This window comes from Acomys russatus, chromosome 8, assembly GCF_903995435.1.
Source record: "Acomys russatus chromosome 8, mAcoRus1.1, whole genome shotgun sequence".
NCBI lineage: Eukaryota > Metazoa > Chordata > Mammalia > Rodentia > Muridae > Acomys > Acomys russatus.
The window spans coordinates 76,129,878-76,153,168 of NC_067144.1; the positions used below are offsets into that span (position 1 = coordinate 76,129,878).

Here is a 23,291-nt window from a genome sequence, read left to right on the forward strand (position 1 = left end):
TGTATGAGTCTTGATCTATAGGACTGGCTGGCCTTTAGCTCATGACCATCCTGCCTTTGCTTCCCAAGAGCTGAGAACACAGATGTGCATCACCCCACCCAACTTCTTACTGCTTTCATGTGTTCCTGCAGCTGCCTGGACCCTTCTTTAAGAAGCCATTTCTGGGGCTGGAGAGATGGTTCAGTGGTTAAGAGCACTGTCTGCCCTTCAGGAGGCCTTGAGTTCAATTCCCAGCACCACACGGTGGTTCACAACCATCTATAATGAGATCTGGTGCCCTCTTCTGGTGGGTGGGTGTCCATGCCGGTAGAGCACCCATACATCTTCTCTCACTTTTCTCAAAGGTCATAAGAGTCAAAGACAAGGAGCTGGCTCTGCTTCCAGATAGAAGATGTTAGTAGTCTAGAAAAGAAAGTAGACAGAAACCCGTTAAGGCAGCTTCCCAAGCTTCCGGAAGGCAAATGGGCACTGACCTAGTGTTTTGCTTTGTTTGAGTAGAAAAGGAGACAGGTCAGACCCCTGTTGGGTACTGTCATCTCTTAGGCAGACAGGACTGAGGCGACATGCCTCGGACAAGTGGGAACAGTCACTTCCCTGTGTGAGGAGCTTGGTGATGAGTCCTGCTAGAAGCATCCTAGTCTCACGTCATCAGAGCCAGCATCCCAGCGAGATGTGGCTCATTGCCTGAGGTCACGGGTGATGGCTGAGGTTTAACTGAGAAGCCTCTTAATGGCAACAGAGACCACAGCAGATCTGTGCACCTTTTCACCCATAGGACAGTAGCAGGCAAGAGAGGGAGTGCTGGGATGGTGACTGGGTTGGCCTCTGGCTCCAAGCTGAGCCTCCTCAGGCCATGCTTTTAGCTTCTGCAAGATTGCTGTGGTCTGAGTTTACCTAGAATGACAGAGAATGGTAAGAGAGTTTGCAGAACTGGCACCCTCTCCAAATTCCTGCCTCCTGCCTCTGCCTGCAGTGTTACTTACCTCCTTGCTGCAGCCTGCCTGGCTGGGAGCTCTGACTCTTAGCTGCCTCCATGATCCTTGCCAAGGTGAATTATTCATGAACTTAACATGCAGGTAGAGTTCCCAAGGAAGGCCACTAAGGGAACAGCTTGTAGGTAACCCAAAGCCCTAATAAAGGTGTGCTGCGGCGGTGGGGCAAGGTTGTGCTGAGGCCTCCAACCTCATTTCCAAGTCAGGCAGAAGGAAACTCATTTCTCTGGATGGCTGACATGGCCAGGATAGATGCAAGCCAGGAGCTTTCCTCATCTGTCATCATCTCAAGGCTCTGAGGATAAATATGGCTACTGGGAGTTGATCATTGGGTCTACGGTTTGGGGTCCCCACCTCGGGCCCCACAGGCAAGCAGGGAGATGAGAGTCTAGGCCTTGACTTCACCTCTCTGTCCCCATGTTTCTGTGACAGGGGTGTGGCTGTGGGATGTAAGTACAACAATCCCCTCAAGACAGATGACAGGAGACCTACCCTGCCCCTCTCCTATGTGCCGTGGCTGCTTTCTTCTCAAGAGGTGACATCTGAGACACATCCGAAGTCTAGGCAGACCTGTGGCTTTGGCAGCCGTTGAGACGCTTTACACAAAGCTTCTGAGAATTGGAGTGTTCTCTAGAACAGGCCAAAAGAGCAGAGCCTGAGGAATGGAGTGCTATGTCCCCAGGAAGACTTGGAACTTAGCCCAAAAGCCTGGTCCTGACCCAAGACTCCTCAGGCCCTTTCCAGACAGGAGAGTTTCTAAAAAGAGCCATGGTAGACCAATCCTTGCACTGGGGGACACGCTGCTTCACAAGTGTTCTGGGCTAACTCAGTATGACCACATGGTGGCTTTTTATTTTATTTTATTTTATTTTTATTTTTGGTTTTTGGTTTGGGGAGGGGGGGTCTTTGGTTTTGTTTTTGTGAGCTTTTTTGTATGTTTGGTTGGTTTGGTTTTTTGACACAGGGTTTCTCTGTGTAGGATTGGCTGTACTGGACTCACTTTGTAGACCAGGCTGGACTCGACTTCACAGGGATCCACCTGCCTCTGCCTCCCTGAGTGCTGAGGTTACAGGCGTGCGCTACCATGCCTGGCACACACATGCCTGGCTTTTTAAAGGACATTCTATTCCAGTTGGCAAGATACCAGAACTTTGGTATTCTTGAGGTGCACAGTCAGGCGGTAAGGTGGGACAAGGCAGGCTGGGCTTGGCTTTATCTCTTCTGGGTGGCTCTGTACATCTGGAAAGCTTTTTTATCCATCCTTAGATTATTCTTACACGGTGCATTTCCTTAAAGTGGTTTCACCTTTTGTTTCTGTTTTATTTTGTCTCATAGATGATGGTCTGCATTTTGATTTGGGGTTTTGTGTCACTTTGTCTAAGCTGTTGAAGGAGAAGAGGAAGTGGAACCAGCCTTAAAAACCTCCTATGTTCTCAACCAGTGGCACATTAGCCATCAAGAAGGCAGTGCTGCTTTCCTGCCGCCTCTATATGTCTGAGATTTCAGACACCAGAGTTCAAGCACATCCGTCAGAATGTCCATGAGTCTGGGAGGCTGAAACAAAGGCACAGACTTTTCAAAACTGTCTCAATTGATCTCCTGGGGGGAAAACGTCCAAGGCACAAAATCTTCAAAACTGTCCCTCTTAGTTCCCAGTGGGTTTTTCCTTGTTAAGCTAGGATCTCACTGTGATGTGCGGGCTGGTCTCCAAATCTGGTCTCACGCAATGCTCCCACATCAGCCTCCAGAGGAGCGCCTGGGACTACGGGCATGTGCCCCTGGTCAGCCTTCAAATCTGAAGAAGGTACTAGAAAACATAAACAGAAGTACATCTGCAGGATTACTCAGTTAGCCACGAGATCCCAACCAGAAATGTGACCTGTCTCTGTGAATCTTGCTCACTCTCTTTAGCCACTGTTTCTGGAAGCTTCTTGCAGTTCTTTGTGGCTCCTCAGGCTCCTTGGGCTTTTTGGGGCTTTTGGCACTGGCTGGGAAGCCTGATCAGGGATCTTGGTTAGAATTCCTTCTTTGGCTGAAACAGCCCAGAGACCAAGGGTGGTTCAGGTCCAGGCCTCTGGAGACTCATTTTAGGCTCAAAGAACGTGGGGACATGATTGGTTTTTTCCCCCTGGTCACCTGGTCTTTAGCATCATTGTATTCAGTGACTTACATAGGAGAGAGAGGCCCAGCAAAAGTGGCGGTTATTTGAAGGTCTTTCGGGGCCTTCAATGTGGACCCCTTACCACTCAGACAGCTGAGTCCACCCAAGTTCTGAGGGCCTGGGAGTAGCTCTGCCTGCTGCCCCCAGCCCCAGCTAGGTAACAGTCTCTTTGAGAAGCACTAACTTGGAAGATGAGAGTCTGTGTCCAGTGTCCTTTGGCCTTGCGTGGTCGCATGCTGGGCGTAAGACCACTGACAGCTTCCAGCTCAGCTTCCTCTTATGTAAAGCCATGAGCTAGAACACTCACAGCAAAGGCCCCACCAGTATTTTATATTGCTGGTGTGTATTGTTTTGTTTGTTTGGTTGAGGCGAGACCTTACTCTCTATCTTTGTGTGGCCTGGCGCTCACTATGTAGCCCAGGCTGGTCTCTCAAACTTAAGGCAATCTTCTTACCTCAGCCTTCAGGATGCTAGGAGTAAAGGCACAATAAACTCCCCGCCTAGGTCAAGGAACCGCCAGTGAAGAACAGAGTGGCCCTCTTCCACTGCCCTTTGCCCCACCTTTCTCCTCCTTGTCCCCACTCACCAGGCCAAGTGCACCTGCTTCAGGGTCTCTCTGCACCCCAAGCCTTGTCTCCCCAACACAAGCAAATTTAGACTCCTTGCCCAGATCAGGTGTCTGAACTCACAAAACCTGAAGAGCCAGTTCCTTAGCTCACTTGAACGGTCAGGGAGGAGAGGAGAAAGTGGCTTTGGAAGAAGAACCCAGGGGTGATCTGCTTCCAGAAGAGGCCAGCTCCAGACTCCTGCACCTTTTTTGCATCACGGCTCAATCCAGAGACATCCCGGAAAGAGACAGACAAGTCTTCCTAGAAGTCCCAGTGCTCTGCTGAAAATCCCCAGGGAAGGACAGGGCAGGCCAGTAAGGCCAGCCTTCCCCTGGTACCGTCTTAACTTGGAGACTCTCAAGGTCTAACCTGGGCATATCTCTCCATCTGCAGCATGACGCCTTCCCATATACCGCTTTCATTGTCTCCCCCTTATAGCCCACCAGGGCAACTGAAGAACTCTCTGGAACATGGACCCTTCCCTGCAGTGCCCTGTGCTCATGGGTGGCTCTTGGGCTTGCCATCTGCTGCCTTCCCATCATGCACCACTGTATCTCCACCTCCCACTGCTGGAACTGTCAGTCATCATGGTGTCCCACTTTGAAGCCCTAGCATCCCCTGTCTCCTCTGCGAGTAAAGCCCTTGTCATTTGTCCCCCATTGCCAAGCACTAGGCTCAAGGGACTGAACCTAGTCCCATTTGACTGGAGGAGCTGATGGTCACTTCTCTCAGCTTCCATCATAGCCGCAGTCTGGGCTGTGCAATCTAACTAACGCCTTATCAAGTTTAGAAATCACCTGCTCCCTCAGTGACGGGGCTGGCAGCTGCACACCGCAGCTCTCATTCCTAGCTTAGACAGCGCAAAGTTCAGCTCATCGCAACCTGAGGGACTCGGGCTTCAGACAGGCCCTGGGCTCCAGAGCCGCAGACGCTGCCAGACTGACTTTCTGGCTGGTGGTCTGCTTCCTTAAGTGCAGAGTAGCTCCAACTTCTGACTCAGAAGCTGCTGGGGAATCCACGTACTGGCCTGGTGTTTCCAGCACGGTCACATCCATGGACAGTGGGACACCAGCAAGAAATCTCTGTCTATAGAATGATGAACACAACTGCCAGGCGTGCCAGGCGGTCACGTGGGTTACCAATGCCTACGAACAGCTAGATTGTCAGAGAAGGGGCCCGAGGCCTGAGCCCAGTATGCCTAGGGTCCAGAGAGGCTCCTGCTGTTCACAGCAGAAGCAGCTGGTCCGTTTCCATAGAGGACCTTGCATCTTTTCTCAGACACCACCCCCTGTCTTCTCTCCTGGAAGTATCTAGAGATGCCCACCCTGTCAGACATCCTTTGGACATACCTAAGACCTAGCACTGCGTACTTCTACCCAGAGTGGAGGTGAGCTTCCAGGCTGTGTAGGAGAAGAAAGCTGTCCTTTGCCTGCCCCCCCATGGGCCTTGTCTTGTATCTTCTTTTGGCAAATTGACTCTCCTGTCTCTTCTTGGTTGGCAGGGGTGAGGTTGGCAGGTCCCCACATCATCACTTGCTCAAGCTATGCACCTTCCAAAGTCACCTGATACTTGGGAACTTATTATATGACAAACTGGAGACATGCAGTTAAAATCCTAAACTGGCCACTCCTCTGAGCTGTCAGACAAGATTTGCATCTACCTTAAGGATCAGAACTGTATTGGGGTCTATGGCTTTACCACCCCTCAACCTCATCTCAGAAACAATGTTGGGCCTGGTTAGCACTTGAATGAGAGGACTGTTCTCGGAGCTTTACACAATAGGGAAACACATGTCCACAAAAACACAAACATGTATAGATATACATATATACACATGCACACACAACACACATACCACAAATACATACACGCGTACACCTACTCACATATACATGTAAAGTGCATGCAAACATATAGACACGCAAAAATACTCATATGGATATGTATGTACACATACACTATACAAACACACATATACATACATGCTCTGCAGGCCCAAACAAGCACCTTGTTTGTTCTTGCTGTAAGTTTCATGCAGGAAATCAAGGCTGAGGAAAGAGGCCTGAAAGCGACCTCATGGGCCGCACACTGGTGCCTAGAGGCACAAGCGCACACAGCAGTTCTCAAAGCCCATAGGGAATAGTCACGCAGGATCAAAGCCCATAGGGAATAGTCACGCAGGACACATTCCCCAGTTCCACCTGTGGCCAAGAGAGAGCAGGACCTTCTGTTGTCCGAGAAGTGGAAGCTGGAGGCTAAGTCAGTAGCCTATATCCAGGGTGCCAGACTAAAGTGAGTCCAGCATCAGGTGTTCACAGCCTGAGAGGAGATCCCTCTCCGGGGCTGGGAAGAGGCCCGCAGCCTTGTGGGGCAGGCTGGCTGCAGGTGTGCAGAGGTTGTGACAACCTTGAGCCAGTGCTGGCCGCATTGGTTTGATCCAGCCTCCGAAGTTCCCCTCACTGTGTTTCCTTCATTTTGTTTTGCTTTGTTTTGGTTTTTGTTTTTTAAATTATTTTGATTGTGTTTCTTTTTTAACATATTCATTTATATTATTACACACAAGTAAAATAAACTACACACATCAGGAAGAACCACGAGACAATCAGGAATTACATAAATGTTACATTTATAGTGATTTGGCCATTTGTATTTGGCAAACTTGAAGCAAACATCTTTCCTATGTTGTTGGGTCTAAATTTCTGAATGTATATTAATATCTATCATATCTCATCTCTATTAATGTAAAACATCTATCTTGATGGCCAAAGAGGATGATGAGCATGAAAGAACCTCCTTATGGAGTTGGCTTCAAATGTGGCAAACCAGCCACTGGGCTAAATGTGCTCATTTCTGCCACAGATAGAATTCTGCCTAAAAATGGGCAAGTTTAGATGCAGGCAGAGTAGATGGCCAAACTCTGCCAAGCAAGTCCTCAGTAGTTTCTGCCTCAAATATATCTAATCCTAGCCCTTCTTTAAATATGGGTGATGCCAGCTACTCGGTAGTATGGTTGGGAAGACAGAAACCATAGTTCTGGAGTCCCGAGCATAGTACATGGCGTAAAGTCAGCATGTAGTGAGTGGTGGCTGGAACCTGAAAGCAGCAGGGAAGGGGAAGCGTGCCGCTGGGTGGAGGCAGGCTTCCTGCATAGGACAGGAACACCTTGGGTTTGGAAAATGAGTCTTCAAGGGGCCATGGGACTGGCTCAGTAGGTCGAGGGCTTGCCAAACAGGCATGAGGACCTGAGTTCAAGCTCCAGAATTGCAGCCAAAACATTCGAGATACCGTGGTACACATTTGTGGTCTCCAGGCTGGGAAGGTGGAGACAGACAGACAGGTCCCTGTGGCCTGTTCATCAGCCAGCCTAGTATGCTTTGCAAGCTCCAGGCCAGTGAGACTCCCTGTGTTAAAAAACAGTTGGACGATTCCTGGGGAAACTACAAGTTTATCCTCTGGTCTCAGCATGCATACTTATGTGCACACAGGAACAGGTATGAATACAACTCACACACACACACACACACACACACACACACCCACACACACACCCCTAAATAATAATGGAAGAAGAATGAAAATGTGCCTTGAGGAAGGACAAGAACAGTGGGTGGGTATCCAGGCAAGGCCATGCTAGCTTATTGGCTCCTGCAAGGGGAGGAGCAATGGGAGAGGGGAGGGAGAGATGGGTGAGGAGCTGGTTGCAGTGGGTGGAGCCAGAGGACTGGTAAAAATTCATCAGAGTGAGGTTGCCCCAGGGAGCCATTCTTTAGGAGACTTCAGGAACCAAGCCTGAATCAGGGTGGCAAGGCTCCATGTCCAGTGGTCTGACCGACCTGCTTGTTTTTCTTTTCCCCGGCATGATCCTATCCCCAGCTTGTCTCTACAGGTCCCTGGTACTACCAGTTCCTGGGACCCCTGATCCCAGAGTTGGAACTCCTTGCCCCCAATCCTCTTAGGACACCTAGGACTCTGAGCTCCAGGTGTGTGCTTCCTTCAAGCACCACCAAAGCCTTGCTCCTTCAGGAGCGTTTCTTCCATGCCTTCTCCTGACTCTTGCCTTGCTCAGCCGCTAGCATAGCCCCAACACTTCTCTAGGATGGGCCTACCAGCAAGACCGTTCCTAGGCCTTCCTCCCTCTGCTCCAGGCATTCGGCCACACACACTTGGATTCCACAGTCTGGCCATATTTCCTCTGAGGGGAGACAGCAGTGGGGGCAGAGCCGGGCTTCTGTCAGTAGGGTACCAGTCTCTCCTTATTTGTGACATGGGGCCACCTTCCCTGTGCCACACCGTCAGCCCATGAAAGGTGCATCAACGCTTAGGGCTTGTCTGGCATTAGCCAGCTTCTCCCCATCTGCCCATCAGTAATTAGAAGCTGGCAGGTGGGCGGTGCGGCAATGGCTTGGCATTGTTTTCACCAGCATGGAACTACTTTCCCTGGATGCAAAAACCTGCCTCAGCCAGTTCCCATGACTATGTCCCCAAAGGGGAGAGAAAACATGCTTGATGCCATCAGTATGGGACAGAATTATGAGCCTTCAAACATCATCTTAAGGGCCAAGCCATGTATCAGCTCTTGGGGCAGCAGAGGTTTCTCTGCCCGATGGGGCAGGTTTGCATGTTACACTTCCTGTTCGCAATTTGCTGTATGTCTGCCGTGGGCAGGTGAGCATGGGGTGGAGCCCCCCTGGAGGGCCAGAGGTATCTTCCTGACTCTGATTCCCTAGACTCTAGAGCCTAGAGCCTCCCACAGCATGCAAGGCATGGAAAACAAGGCAGGAAGGCACAGTGAGTTCTAACAACGTTCACGCCCATTGACACAAAGGGTGTCCAGGCCTTTACCACCAATGCATGCTTCAAACCCTAACACCCAAGGGGCTGGTATTAAGGGTAGGACCTTTTCAGGGGCAGAGGGTGGAGGGGTGACTAGATCTCATGGGGGAGCCCTTATGAATGAGCCTCATATCCTTGTTGGAAGCTAGAAAGGTGAGATTTCTCACTCTTCTACGGGATAATGTAACAGAAGGCGCCATCTTTGGACCAGAAGCCCTCCCTAGACACCAAACCTGCCAGGGTCTGGATGTCAGACCCCCAGAACTGGAGAATCTTCTTCACCCAGCTTCTGGTAGTCACCAGGTTTCCCACATCCCTCCTCTTGGGTGGCCAGAGACTCCTGCTGTCCTACAACCACCCAGGGTCAGCAGTGGCTTTTTTGTTGTTGTTGTTGTTGTTAGAGGTCAGGATGAAGCAAGGCACTCATCAGAACCCTCAACGCCCACCAACTGGAAGAGTGGAGAAAGCAATGCCATCCAACTCCACCATCCAATTCAGACACAAGGAATCGTCTACTTGACTCCTAGAACGCACTCACCAGGCTCACCTGGCTAGGGACCCAAAGGCTGAAGCTGGTGCTGTGTCTCAGCAATAGAGTGACTGCCTTGTGTGCATCAGGCCCTAGGTTCGATCCTCAGCACCTCCAACAAATACATAAGGACACCACCTTTAAACCCTGATCCCAGAGCCCAGAGGTGCACTGTGGAGGGCCAGGCACTGATGGCAAGCCAGTGCCTTTTGCAGGTGCTCTGGGGCCATGAGAAGATGGATATAACATTCAGAAAAGGCCAGTTTCTCCAAAGCAAAAACAGTGTAGGAGGCAGACAGGATTAAGCTGAGAGGTACATAAACAATAGCCTTGGATTGTTTGTTTGTTTGTTTGTTTGTTTTGTGGGGGTGGCTAATAAAGAGCTCTGTGGTCATTTAACAGAAAGAACTCAGGGAACAGTGAGCAAGAGATACCTGGGGAACAAGATAAAGACACACCATTCAAAAGATTAAAAAAAACCCCAACTCTCAGATTAACAAGCCTCTAGACCAGTTCTCCTTCTAGCCAATGTTACAGGCTTTTACATCCTTTCTAAACATTCAGGGTAGAAAAGGGTGTGGGAGATAGGAAAAGGAAAGTGTGGGAGGCATAGGATGTGTTCACCATCCTGGTACGGGAAGGCTCTGGGGAGAAGCAGCATTTAGGCTTGTTATGGGACGAGCTGTTCCAGGCCCACAAGCAGATGCCTGCAGTGCCCCAGCTGAGGCCGAGTCATGCTGCTTTAAGATCTCCATCTGTCCTCAGAAATACTGTCTTGTGCCAGGATGATGTCCACTCTCCCTGTGAGAAACAGATGAGGAAACTGAGGTTAGATCAATCGAGCCATTTGCCAGGCCACACATCCCAAGCTCGCTCTTTGCAGCCATCTGGCATGTCATGATACCTCTCTCTGCCTGGGGCATCTCTGAGCACCAGTGTCTTTTTAACCCTTTTCTGATCCCCAAGAACAGTTTTCGCAACACTGTAGCCTAAGCCTTTTTGGACTAGAATTGTAATGCATCTTTCTGCTGAGGCAGCCTGCTCCAGCCTGTCAGGGCAGCGGCCAGTGTAAATAAGAAGGAATGTGGGGAGGCAGGTTAGGCCAGGCCAACTGTGAAGGCCCCATGACCTAGGGCACACAGAGAGGATAGCACCTGCCTACACACAAACCAGGGAGAGTGAGGGGTAGGAAACACCCTTCTGTTACAACTCCGGGGACACATTTGCCAAGGAGACCCCAAGGGAAACGTACTTTGGATAATAACCACATGGCACCGGATCCAATAATAGCGATAATCACCAGACAGATGCCTCTTCACCCAAGATGGTGTCATGTTTCAGAAAAATCCTCGGTAGGTTGAACAGAGCATAAATACAAGTGTGTAATCACCTGACACACCTCACACTGGCTCAGCAGCACAACTCTGTGCAGTGTCCACTCTTTCCTCTCATGATCTGGGGGCTGATTGGGGCTGCAGTTGCTATCACTGCTCCAAATCTCCGGAAAACCTGGTACCACCTATAGCTAGTCCAGGAAAATGCAAATGCCAAATGCTAAATTTGGTTTCTTCTGACTGAGCATTACTTTTCATCATGTGAGATTATAGAATCCTCCTTTGAGCCATTGTAGGTCTCACGGACGTTTTGTGAAAGGTCATGTTGAAAGGGGGTGGGAGATCCACAGTGAGTATCACAGGTGAGTGGAGCTGCCTAGGTCACTGGGCCTGATGGGCCATCCTTGGCTTTACAACTGACCTTTCTCGACTTACTGTCCATGGACCTCCTAGGGCCACTCTATCTCTGCTTAAAATATTCTTCCTGACCCACCAGGGTCCCTTCATCCCTCACCTAGTGCCTCTCTCAGTGTCTTTGCCAGCCTCTGGGCCTTCAATATTCATCTTATGGAGTTTGGCCAGAACTTCAGCAGGGATCATGCGCCACAAAAGCCTTTTCTCCTTGGCTGGAGCCCTTAGGAAGCCTTCATCAATGTATAGGCAATGGTTGTCCAACACTACATAAGGAAGTGTCAAGGCCGAGCAGGTATGTTCAGCCTCTCACATTGCAAAAAATAAAAATAAATTCACATTGAACAATCATGCAATTAAGTTACCAGAACAATCGGGTCGAGGGAACCTCGTATTTTAAGTTGATAGTTTTGTGTTGAGCCATGCTTGTAGCTGTCCTGGCCACATTCATTGAGAGCAGATGCCGAGAACCGTTGCGGCACAATGGTGAAGCACAAGTGGAAATGCTTGGTGTCCTGATTTGGTACCAGTTGCTATGATAAACACCATAACAAAAAACAATGTGCGGAATATGGTGGCATGAAAAAGAAGTCCCCATAAGTCTTAGGCATTTGAATACTTAGAACACTGTTGTTGGTGTTACCTGGGGAGGCTTTAGAGGTACAGCCTTACTGGAGGAAGTATGTCACCTGAGGCAAGCTTCATGCCACCTCCGGGGCACTCTCTCCACTTTCGGTTACGGTTCAAGATGTGAGCGCTCAGCTTTCCAGCCACCATACCTCTGCTTGGCCTGTACTGTCCCTAACCCTCTGGAATCTTAGGCCCTCAATAAACCCTTCCTTCTGTAGGTGGCCTTGGTCATGGTGTTCTACCAAAGCAACAGAAAAGTAACTAAAACACAGAGGGCAGGCGCTATTTCAGCTTGCAGAAGCCAAGGGGGGAGCTGAAACAGAAACAGAGGAATATGGCTGACTTCTCATGCCTGCTCAGCCTGCTTTCTCACACAGCCCGCGACCACCTACCAAGGGCGGCTGCTCGGGTGCTCTGTGGCCCTCCCACATCAACCATCCATCAAAAAAATTACCCCAAGCTATTTTCAGAGGCCTATTGAATTAATTCCCAGGTGACTTTAGTTTGTGTCAGAGTTGGAAAAAAAAAAAAACTAACCAGCCCACCTACGACCTACCCTGCCATGCCATGTATCCCCAACTGTGTACATCCCAGTGGCAGTGTCTGTTATATATAATAATTATGTAATAAGGTACAAGATGATAAGATATGAAGGTCTCATAAGGTACCAGGCAGCAGATAGTATGTTATACAGAATTTATTAAGTGAGCATGGGGGGGAGAAGGAAAAGGGGAGAAAAGGGGTACCCCAGAGAGAGGAAGAGGAAGAAAGAGAGAAAGTAAGAGAGATGAAGGGGAGTAGAGAGGAGAGAGAGTAGTGTCTGTCCTTTTATACGGTCCTGGGCAGGGTAATGCCCCCTGGGGCAGATAAGCGATGACATCGTAAGTAGGCAGACTAAAGCAGAATCCTAACAGTGTCTTCCTCCACTGACCTCAGAGGGCAGTTGCCACTTACCTAGAGACCAGGTGAGCCCAGAAGGAGCTCACTTTTGGATCAGGTTAGCGAGGCATCTTAGCTGAGCTGATGTCAGGCACCAGGAGAAAGACTCCTCTGTCATTCTGGAACACGTTTGCATTTGATCTGTCTCATTCAGACCCGGAAGCTGCCCCCCTACATGAGGAGGCCAACCCGCCCCGATTCCACACATGCCCTGCCTTGAGGCTGCCTGCTAAACTCTGGGGCTCCATATATCCTGTCTCTTCTGTTTTGAGTGTTTGAAATGCTCTATCCGGTATTATAGTGGGGCTGGTCTCTTACATGTCCCTTGGTCTCTGCTAATACACCAAGATATTTCAAGTTATTTTGCATGTGGTAGGGTCTTTGGGTCATGATGAGAGCAGCTTATTCCTGCAACCCTGACTGACACTCTCTTTCTTTTCCATCTACATTTCTTTCTTTTCTTTCTTGTGACTTCGCAGTAACATCTCAAAGGGCTACTAAGAAACCTGGGTGAGAGCACAGGGTTGAGTTGCCTGGAGAGAGTTGCTGCTCATACCTTGGGTCACAGGGCTAGAAAGGGAAGCTAGATTGTTTTGTTTTGTGACAGAGAATCACATGACCCAGGTTGGCCTCAAACTCCACTCTACAATCAAAGACAACTTAAACGACATTTTCTTTTCTTTTAAAAACAGGGTCTCACGGGCCGAGCACACCTTTAATTGCAGCACTTGGGAGGCAGAGGCAGGTGCATCGATGTGAATTTGAGGCCAGCCTGGTCTACAAAGGGAGTCCAGGACAGCCAGGGGTACACAGAGAAATGCTGTCTCAACCCCCCCCCCAAACAAAAACAAAAACAAACAACAACAACAAAAAACAAAAAATAGGGTCTCATCATATACCCATGGCTGGCCTGCAACTCAGTATGAGACCAGACTGGCCTCACACTCACAGAGATCCTCCTGCCTCTGTCTCTCGAGTGCTAGGATTAAAAGCATGCACCCCCATGGTGGCTCCACTACCACACTCCTTCTGCGAGAGAGTGGTGAGCATGCTTGATGCTCTAGGCTTCGTGGTATACACTTTTACTCCTCTCCTGTGAGATGAAAAGATAGCCCACCACTCACTCCTGTGGAGACAAACATCCCTGCTTCTGTCTCACTTAGGGTCAATCAGAGAAATCCAGGTATGATCCCCTAATTAGTCACATGGGACACCTACTTCTAGGGAGCCTGCCCCCTCCCCAGGATGACACCCCTAACCCAGACACACCCGGTGCCTTCTGTCGATGCCAAAGCCTTCTCCTCACCTTTCAAAAAGGGCCTGACCGCCTTGCTTTAGTCAATAAAGTAACCCTCGCTTTTTCTCATTCAGACAGTCTTCACTTGTTCCACATGTAGACAGGGCGCTGCTCTGCGCATCCCAGTCTCTTTCTGACAATACCTCCCTTGCTGGGGGCCTTGGGACTGATTGGTTCTGTTCCTCTCCTGTCTTCCCCTTCCCCCTCGAATAAAATTTCCATGCCTGACACTTGGAAAAAATAACATAGAGAAGAGGCAGAGCAGGAGATGCACTTACGGCCTCGGAGAGACAACAGCCTGGTAGTAACTCTCCCACGCCAGGGCAGTGGATGTAGACTTACGTCCACAGGGTCTGCCAGAAGACCCCTTCACCATCAGAATGGATCTGGTATAGGTGCCATCTCATAAGAGACCATGGGCCTTGAAGGACGATGACAGTGGTCATTGCTCACTGCACTGGGTTCTGAGGACAGTCCTTCTTCGCCCATGACCTTCCAGAGGCAAAGCCACAGCTCCGCACAAGGGCTGAGCCTGGGAGAGTCCCTTTGAAAGTGGCTCCCAAGGCACAGTGGTGCAGGTAAGGGTGGATCAATAGCATTTGTCTGCCCACGCCAGGGAAAGAAGGCAGGGCAGGTAGCCAAGCTCTTCCTACAGGGAAGAGATAAGGGGCCTCCCTCACAACTTGATAGCGGAGATGGAAGCTACAGGTAGCAAAGAAGTGACTGTGGTGGCTTTGTGCACGGCCCAGGAAGGCTGGGTTCACACTCGCTTGTACAGTGGACAGGCAACATACAAAACTGCGATCAATGCTCTACCTCCCTCAAAGGCAGGTGTGGAGGATTTAAATTAGGTTGTCAGGCTTTTGGCAATCATGTTGTGGAGACTAGGGTGGTATTTGGGGTCAAGTCTTTGACCAGATTTCTCCCATTGGGAGTGTGATTTTTTTTCTTCTTATGACATTGCTTGGAAAGTCACTGGTGCTGCAAGGCTCTGACATAAGCACTCCCTTCCCACCTCTGATTCCTTTTCCTGGGCTTACGTTCTGTTGACGCTCTCAGCTGCTTTTTGGCTTTTTCCTTCCACATTGCTAACTATTAGTAACAATATTCTTATTTCTTTTTGTTTTTTTTTTCTTCATGCACAGCATAAATCTCCATAGACTGTCAATATAATATCCTACTCACTATATTCAGAACTATCACAATCTGTGACCAAAGCCTTGTTTTACTTTTAGTGTCATTATGACCCATAGACATTGTCTCAACTTAGACACTTAGGATGCTATGATTATTTTTTCTTTTTTGTACAACATTTTGTTTTTCCTGGATTTAACTATTGTATTGTTGTTGTTTGTTGTTGTTGTTGGAAAAGTATCAGCTCAGGACCACCAAGAGAGGGACAATAGCAGGAAGAGAAATCCAGAACCTGTCAGACAGGATTTGTGGAGGGTTCGGAACAAACACTGGATTCCAGTGGTGTGGCCACCAAAAGTGAGAAGAAAACTTCCAACCAAGCTGAACTGAACAGAGTGTGCCTGTCCGGTGTCCCAGAAAGTCCACATAATCAATGAAGATCATGGGGTGCAGGCTCTCCAATCCCACGGGACAGCAGGGACACCCGATACTCCACAGCTGTCACCTGATTACCTGGAGACTGTTTAGAACAGCAAGGATCAGCTACTGCTGGATGAGGAGATCATGCAGTCTGAGTGTTAGAGACCTGGGATGGGGGCTAGGGAGTTCTGTAGACCAAATCCAAGTCACAGGACCATATGAAAGGAAAAGTATCAGCTAAGGACCCCAAGACCAAGGAGTCAGCGCAGAAGCTTTATTTCCCACAGAGAGACAGAGGGTAGGGATAAGGAACAAAAACAGGGGCTAGAGGAAGAGGGAGAAAGGGAAGGAAACAAAGGAAGAAAAGGGGCACGCGAGAGAGGGAGGGGTATTTGTTGGGGGGGACAACGACAAAAGACTGTCTCTGGATAGAGAGGAGACAAGTGTGGCAGAAAAGAAAATGGTAGTTTATAAAGGTATAAGCGGAAACCTGGTGTTAGGATGAGGGTTTTTTGTTTTTGTTTTTTTGTTTTTACTTTGTTTTTTTTTGTTTGTTTGTTTGTTTTTGTGTTGTTTTGTTTTTCATAGAAAATATAACTTTAGTCAATTCAACTAGGGGAGGGAAGAGTCTGGGGCGGTGACCTCATTCTGAGGACAAAGCACTGTAACCAGAGGGGATGGAGAAGGCACCAAAGGACCAATATCTTCACCTTCCAAGAGGAAGAAAGTATCATAGCTGAGCTGCTGAAAATAAGGTCAAGAATCTTCCTTTTCCTGAAACTTGCAGTTGATACAGGTATGGAAGACAGTCTGTCCTTCATCGGCTGAGCACATCTGTCTGGTGTGGTAAGCCATTCCCTCATGACTGCATCGAGAGCAGCGCCTGTCAATCACTGGTCCCTGGGATTCAGATCCTTCGTCCACAGACATAGGTATGGCTGCCCCCAGTTTATGGAACACAACTGAGGTCTTCACAACCTTCCCTTCAAAATCTCGCACGTCGATGGAGAAGTGACGGCGAGGGCAGTATCCTGAGCTCCAGGCAGCGGCAGGACCGAGCCACAATCTGGGCGGAAATCCAAGTCGGACTGGAAGCTGGCGGAGGGGCGGGCAGCTTTATGGCGGATGAGACCTGAGTCCTCCCCGCACTGGATACCCTGACCTTAGCGTCTGGAGAGCTAGACATCAGCTGACAGGAAACCTGCGCGCCGGATGCAGGCGGGAAGAGGGGTAATACTTTGATAGCTGTACCTTGGTAGTCAGCCACAGAAGGAGGAAATAGCCAATAAGAGGCGATCTTTGGGGATGTAATTTAAGAGTTTGCATCAAGGCAGGACAGGGCCAGAGCCATGCTGTGCATGTTCAAGCCAGAGCCCCTTCAGTTGTTACTTAATTTCTTTTTTCTTTCTTTCTTTCTTTTATTTTTTTATTTTATTTATTTATTTATTTTGGTTTTTGGTTTTTCGAGACAGGATTTCTCTGTGTAGTCTTGGCTGTCCTGGACTAGCTTTGTAGACCAGGCTGGCCTAGAACTCACAGCAATCCGCCTGCCTCTGCCTCCCAAGTGCTGGGATTAAAGGCGTGCACCATGCTCGACTGTTACTTAATTCCTTAACCACTTTCCACTGTTACTCAGCAACTAAAACTCTGTCAAAACTCCTAGATTCAGTTTGCTTTCTTTTGTTAATTTCTTAACCACTTTCCACTAACTGCTACTCAATAACTGAAACTCTGTCAAGCTCCTAGATTTGGTTTGCTTTCTGTTGCTGCCATAAACATTCTCACCAAAGCCTCCTGAAGAAGAACAAGGTTGATCTGGCTTTCAGGTTACACTCTACCACTGAGGCAAGCCGATGGCAGGAACTCCTGGAGAGATGAGAGTGACTTCCAGGTGTTTGTGTGTGTGTGTGTGTGTGTGTGTGTGTGTGTGTGTGTGTGTGTGTAGGGGGATTGTAGAAAAGGCAAAACTGTAGCAATGGAAAGTAGCTTTGGGAAGAAGGAGAAATGTGGGCAGTGAGGGCAGTGAGGGCAGCTTGGGGTTTCCTGTGTGTCCTGTGTGTGTTATGATGGTGGCTGCCTGATGTGTGGACAGTCCACAGTGTACCCACTCTGTCTCAGAAACCTTCACCTTTTAAGCCTACTGTATTGTCATTGTTGCTGTTGTCATGATGGGGATGCAGCCTAGGAAATCCAGGATCTTGTACACCCAACCACTGTGTCACATGCCAGCCCAGGGAGGGGGACTTAAAGGTTGCAGAGGAACATGGCTGGGGAATGCTGAGCCCCCGGGCCCTGTTCACAAGGTCCCTGAGGATCAAGCTTAGTCAGGGCCCTTAATCAGAACTGAGAAGTCCTACAGCTCACCTATGCAATATAATTCTTTCTCTGACGTTTTCCAAAAGACAGGCTTTAACAGTTACCCAAAAGGGACATCTTGAACCTGGCTGCACCATCTGATCTTGAGGTTATTTGGCCAATGCCCTCTCTGAGGGCCCAGGAGTAGCTTATTTGATTTTGCATGGGGCTTCTCTGAGGTGAGAGTGGCTTCTTCTCCATTTGTACACATTGACTTTATTGTACTTTATGACCTCAGAAATCGGCAGGGAAGGTAGTTCCCACAGGGAACCTGGCTGAAGCCCAGGGACCCTGGGGGCCTGAAGGCAGCTAGAAGGCCAAAGCTCTGACATCCTCAGACACCTTCACAGAGGCCGATGCCAAGCAAAGTGTCCAAGTGGCTGAGCATGATGCCTGTTTCTCCTTGAACTTGCACAAGACCCCTCTGAGTCACTGTGATGCTACTTCCACACGGCGAGGGGGTGGGGGCCTGTACCAGGCAGCACAGAATCATCCTCGCCACAGTTTGCTCTCGCAGTGAGAGCAGGGTAGGGTATTCATATCAGTATACTTAGTTGCTGCCAAGTCCAGCTTCATGGATGATGGCCCCAGGGGAGCCATACATGGAACCCAAGCTGGAAAGAAAGGAGGCCACTGTACAGAGCTGGTCTCTCTGGCTGCGCCAGACTGGAATCTCAGGACTCCACCTCTGCCTCACCTTATACCCAGGCTGCCACCCTCCTGCCAGCCAATCAGCTGCTAAAAATAGTCCTGACTTGCAGCCAGAGTCTGACGTCATTCTTTCCAGGCACCGGCCCAGCGACAATGGAGTCTACTATGGCTTCCAGTGCCTCCTGAAGGTAGGTAGCAGCAGTAGCCAGCGAAATGTTCCAGGCTCACTCATGGGCCCCCGGGAAATCTTGCAAGTTGAAGGGTAGACACTGGGAACTCTCTGGGCTCCACACATCTTCTGAGGGCAGGTGCAGTAGGACCATGGTAGCGGTACACTCTGGAGAGGATCTGTCCTAACAAGGGCTTTCAGATCCTGAGACCATGAGATTTGCAACTCATACAGCAGAGCAATTAAGAATCATCAGTGTAACCACTTCCCCTTGGTGGAGAGGCCTAGTGGCACTCAGAGAAAGGATAAGCAGGCTACCAAGATGAGACTTGATAGCCTATGACCATATAGTGGGGGAGGAGGTCCCCCTCAGTCACAGACATAGGGGAGGGGAATAGGGTGAAAGTGGGAGGGAGGGAGGAACGGGAAGATACAAGGGATGGGATAACAATTGAGATGTAATCTGAATAAATTAATTAAATAAAAAAAAAAAAAAAGAAAAAAGAATCATCAATGTAGGTAAAAAGAAGTCCATAGATATGGATTGGGATGTAGGCTAGTTGGTAGAGTGCTTGCTTAGCACCCATGATGCCTTAGGGTTAGTTCCTGGCACCACATAAACCAGGTATGGTGGTACATGTCTTTAATCCTAGCACTAGGGATGTGGAGGGAGGAGGATCAGGAGTTCACAGTCATCTCCTACAACATAGTAAGTTCAAGGCTAGCCTGGGCTATATGAGACCCTATCTTTTTTTAAAAATCTATAAATATAGCCTACCACATATTCTTGTTGCTTTAGGTTCTTTGAGACAGGGTCTTTCTACATAGCTTTCATTCTCCGGGAACTCACTATGTAGACTAAGCTGGCCTGAAGCCCACAGAGAGCCACCTGGTTCTGCCTCCTGAGTGCTGGAATTAACAGTATGTACCACAAAGCCTGGACCACCAAATATTCTTTATTTTGCAAAAGAAGCCATGAGCAAGCATTTTGAGTCCAGGTAACATCGCTTAAGTTTCTACTACTGCTCAGCTACTTCTCACAGAGGAACAGGTAGGTGTTATAAAATGGCCTCTTGCCCTAGTCAGGACTCCAAGGGTGTCCCCTACCCCCCACCCCCTGACCCCCCATGCTTGGTGACTTGACTCTATATTTTAGTATATTAGAGCAAAACACAGGACAGTAAGCTGAGGTCAAGAGCTCTTCAAAGTGACGAGGACACTGCAAGATAGAGATGCCATCTTCCCGTGGATCTCTGAATGGCTCCTCCTCCTCCTAACCTTGGTCCAGCTGTCTCTATCTTGGCAAAGCTCTAAGTCAGGAGCAGGTCTTTGTACCCTGGAGTAGCCATACTGAAGTTAGTGAAAGCGCGACAGAGATGTCCCTCTTGTGAGGAGAGATCGACCTTGCCTTGCCAGGCACCCAGCCAGCTGGTCCAGAACCACGAGGAAACTGGACAGACAGTTCCATGGGAGTTTTCAAAGTTTGCTTCTGACCCCAAGGCAACCATGAAGTGTGCTCCTATGAGGGCTTGAAGTCTCCAGAAGCCCTTCTGTTTGCTCTGCCTTTAAAACCATTCGGACCAGCAAAGCCCCAGTCACCCAGCTGGCCACTAACTCAAACCAAGTGCCTGTCTAGCGTCTTCTAGATGACAGCTCACCAGCTGTGGGGTGTGAGTCCGATACACACACTTGAGGAAATCTTGCCTTTACCCAAGTAGAAACGGTCACCACTCACTACAGGGAGTGCAATAACCTTTAGGGTATGTGAGAACCTGAGAACCTAGAAGCAGACACCTTTCTCTTAAGGGCTTTATTGCCTGTTCCTCACTGCACGGGGCTGTGAGATGTGTCTGTCAGGGTACTGCTGGTGAGAAACTTCCACCTACTAGGACAGTTCAGTGCTTTTCTCTTGCACATCCATTTGGAATTTGTGCCAGGCTGGACCAGGGGAGGATGATTGCACTGAGCCCACCACTCACACCTCGCCCTCGGATGCTTTATCATCAGAGCAAGAAGCCTGTAGGCTAAAGTTTGGGTTGTCTGTATATTTACCCAAGTAGAAATGGTCACCACTCAATAAAGGGTGTGTAATAACCTTTGCACACCCTGAGGTCCTGAGGCCCTAGAAGGAGACTCAGGTGGTAGGTCGGCCGTAGAAAGGTCTCAGGTAGCACAGGCTAACACTGAGCTTGCCGTGTTGCCAAGGATGACCTTGGATGTCTGATCTTCCTCCTTTAGGCCCAGGATTATAGGCCTGCCCTGTCACAACCAGCTTATACACGGCAGGGCTTGGACAATATTAGACAAGCTACCACCTGAGCCACATCACAGTCCTCCTGGAAGATGTAATTATTTGTATTTTTAGGAGTAGGAAATGTTGGTTTTGTTTTTGTTTTGTTTTGTTTTCTGGAGAACTCAAAAAGTCACCAGGTGATGAGGAGCCAAACGTCTCTGCCACATACCCTCTCTGTTACAGAAAGTGAAGGGCTAAGATTGGGGATGACTCAGTGGGCAGAGCTCACCGAGCATCATAAAGCCCTGGTCTGGGCTCCGGTGGCACATAAACCTGGGCAATCCTGCTCACAGGAACGGGCCAGGAGAGCAGCCGCTGTGCTCACCTGTAACGTTAGTACCTAGGCGGAGGCAGAAAGACCAGGCGTTCAAGGTTAACCTCAGCTGCACGGCAGGCTTAAGGCAAATCTTGGATGCCTGAGACCTTATCAAAGAGATACAAAGAAAGAGGGGAGGAGAAAAGCAAGGGGGTGGGGGTGGGGAAGGAGAGAGGTGTTAGGTTTCAAACCTGGACCAACGGCTGAGATGCATGGCTAGCATATCAAAGCTGAGCTGGCCACCAGTTTCTCCCTGTTACAGGGTCCTCCTGTCCCCTACCCTAAACTCTCCAGCAGGGGCTGAGCTGCTATTCCCTATATAATCCAGACATTTTGGTTACCTACACTCTTTGTACCCTTGGGCCTCCTGGCTGTTGTACCTGGTTCCCCGCCCCTCCCCCCCACATGGCACAACTCAGTCTGGTCATACCAATTCTGGACTCTCACAGATGCCCTTGGCCCCCGACTATGTAACACTTTCATCTACAATAAATGTTCTCCTCCACCACACCTAGGAGAAGCCATGGCCTTTCCTTTTTATTTCTTTTTTTCATACACCTGGTGCCTAAACCTGGGACAAGTCATATTCTTTCTTTTTATTTATTTTTTTCATTCATTAAGGAGGGAGGGAAGGAAAAATAAAGAGAGATGGCTGGCAGGAGACACTACAGAACCCTGACCATTAAAGAAACAGACGTATCCCTTTCTTCATTGGTATTGGTTTTGTTTTTTTGTTTGTTTGTTTGTTTTTGTTTTTGTTTTTTTTTTTTCTTTTCAGTGCTTGGTCCAGGAGTGGCTGCGACTTCAATGTCTTGGTCCAGGAGTGGTTGCGACTTCAGTCTCTTGGTCCAGGAGTGGCTGCGACTTCAGTGTCTTGGTCCAGGAGTGGACATGAGCTGTGTCTGGCCAATGTAGAACAAGAAGAAGTCACGCATACTCTGATCAGGGCAGGACCCTGTGGTGGGAAAATCATGAGACGGGAAGATATTCTTCCTCCCTGCACTGGCTGCTGTCCTTGGAGAACGTGAGACCTGTCCTGCAGCCATCTTGCCACTGTGAGGAAATCTAAGAAAAGCCTATCCAATCAGTGACTAGACTCCGTGAAGCATCACTTTAAGAAATTCCATAACATTTGCTCCCGAACACCTTCACATTGCTCTCTGCAAACAGAGCAATCCTGCTGAGAGGCAGAGCGCCAGGAAACCAGCCTTTGTGCTCTGTGCTTAGCTGAGTTTGACTCAGCGGCCTTGGCTTGACACCTTCACTCCACAGCACTGTAAATGAAAACTCTGCCTCTTGAGAGTTCCTCGCCTCTTCAGTCCCATGAGGCCTAATGTGTTTGTGAAATGACTCCCGGTTTCCATGGAGAGCAGACACCTACAGTAAGATTGTTAGGTGGGTCCAGGGCCCAACCCTGGGGCAGAGAGCAGAGAGGGCAGATGGGGAGGGTGAGGGGGGGGGGTCCTAATGGCCTAATTATTCCCACACAATGGTCTGCTTACTAACTCTTCCCTAAGGACAGGAGACAGACTTGCCCCCGGGTCACCTTCCTTGTCTATACAAGCCCTGCCTTTCCCACCCCTGCATGGCATCTCAGTTCCTAGGAACCTTCAGGCCACTGCCAAGCTGTCCCCAGGGCAGACGCAGGGCCCTCACTCAGCAGCCCTGGGACTGGCAAGGTAAGAGCCCTTGGGCAAACGGCACCGCAGCCTCACCTGCTGAGCGGATCAGACCTGGGCAGAAGTTCTAGCTGGGACCTGTAGGTTCCAGTTAACACATAAGGCAGGCAGGCAGAGGCACGTATGCGTGAAGACAAATATTGCATACACTGTCCATTCCTCCTTCAGCCCTGCTCAGTACCCAGCCTCTCTGAAAATGGAAAAGATGCTGACATCTTTGGAGGGGCCATTATTCTTTACACAACAGCAAACCCTGCCTGAAAATAGAGTCAAAACTAGGCTCAAGTTTCCAGAAAAGGTGGTAGGGGTGGGTGCCCTGCAAGCCTAGGCAAGCCACGCCCACACCAACACTGACTACCAGCATAGTCCAGCTGCAGTTGGAGAAGAAGAGTGTCCTCAACTAACTGTGTTGCCTGGAGTCAGCACAGCCAGCCCCTACTTCATTGAACACTGTGCCCTCAAGGCTCCCCACCGCTGGGCTTCTCACTGGGCAGGGAGAAGGGTTGGAGGAAGATCATCTGGAGCTGGCAGAACCTGGCC

The 23,291-nt window shown here is 49.4% G+C and overlaps 1 pseudogene; it reads right to left on the minus strand.

Moving 5' to 3' along the window:
- Positions 1–15,873: 15,873 nt before the first annotated feature.
- LOC127193046 (DNA-directed RNA polymerase I subunit RPA12-like) lies at positions 15,874–18,617 on the minus strand (annotated as a pseudogene).
- Positions 18,618–23,291: the final 4,674 nt, after the last annotated feature.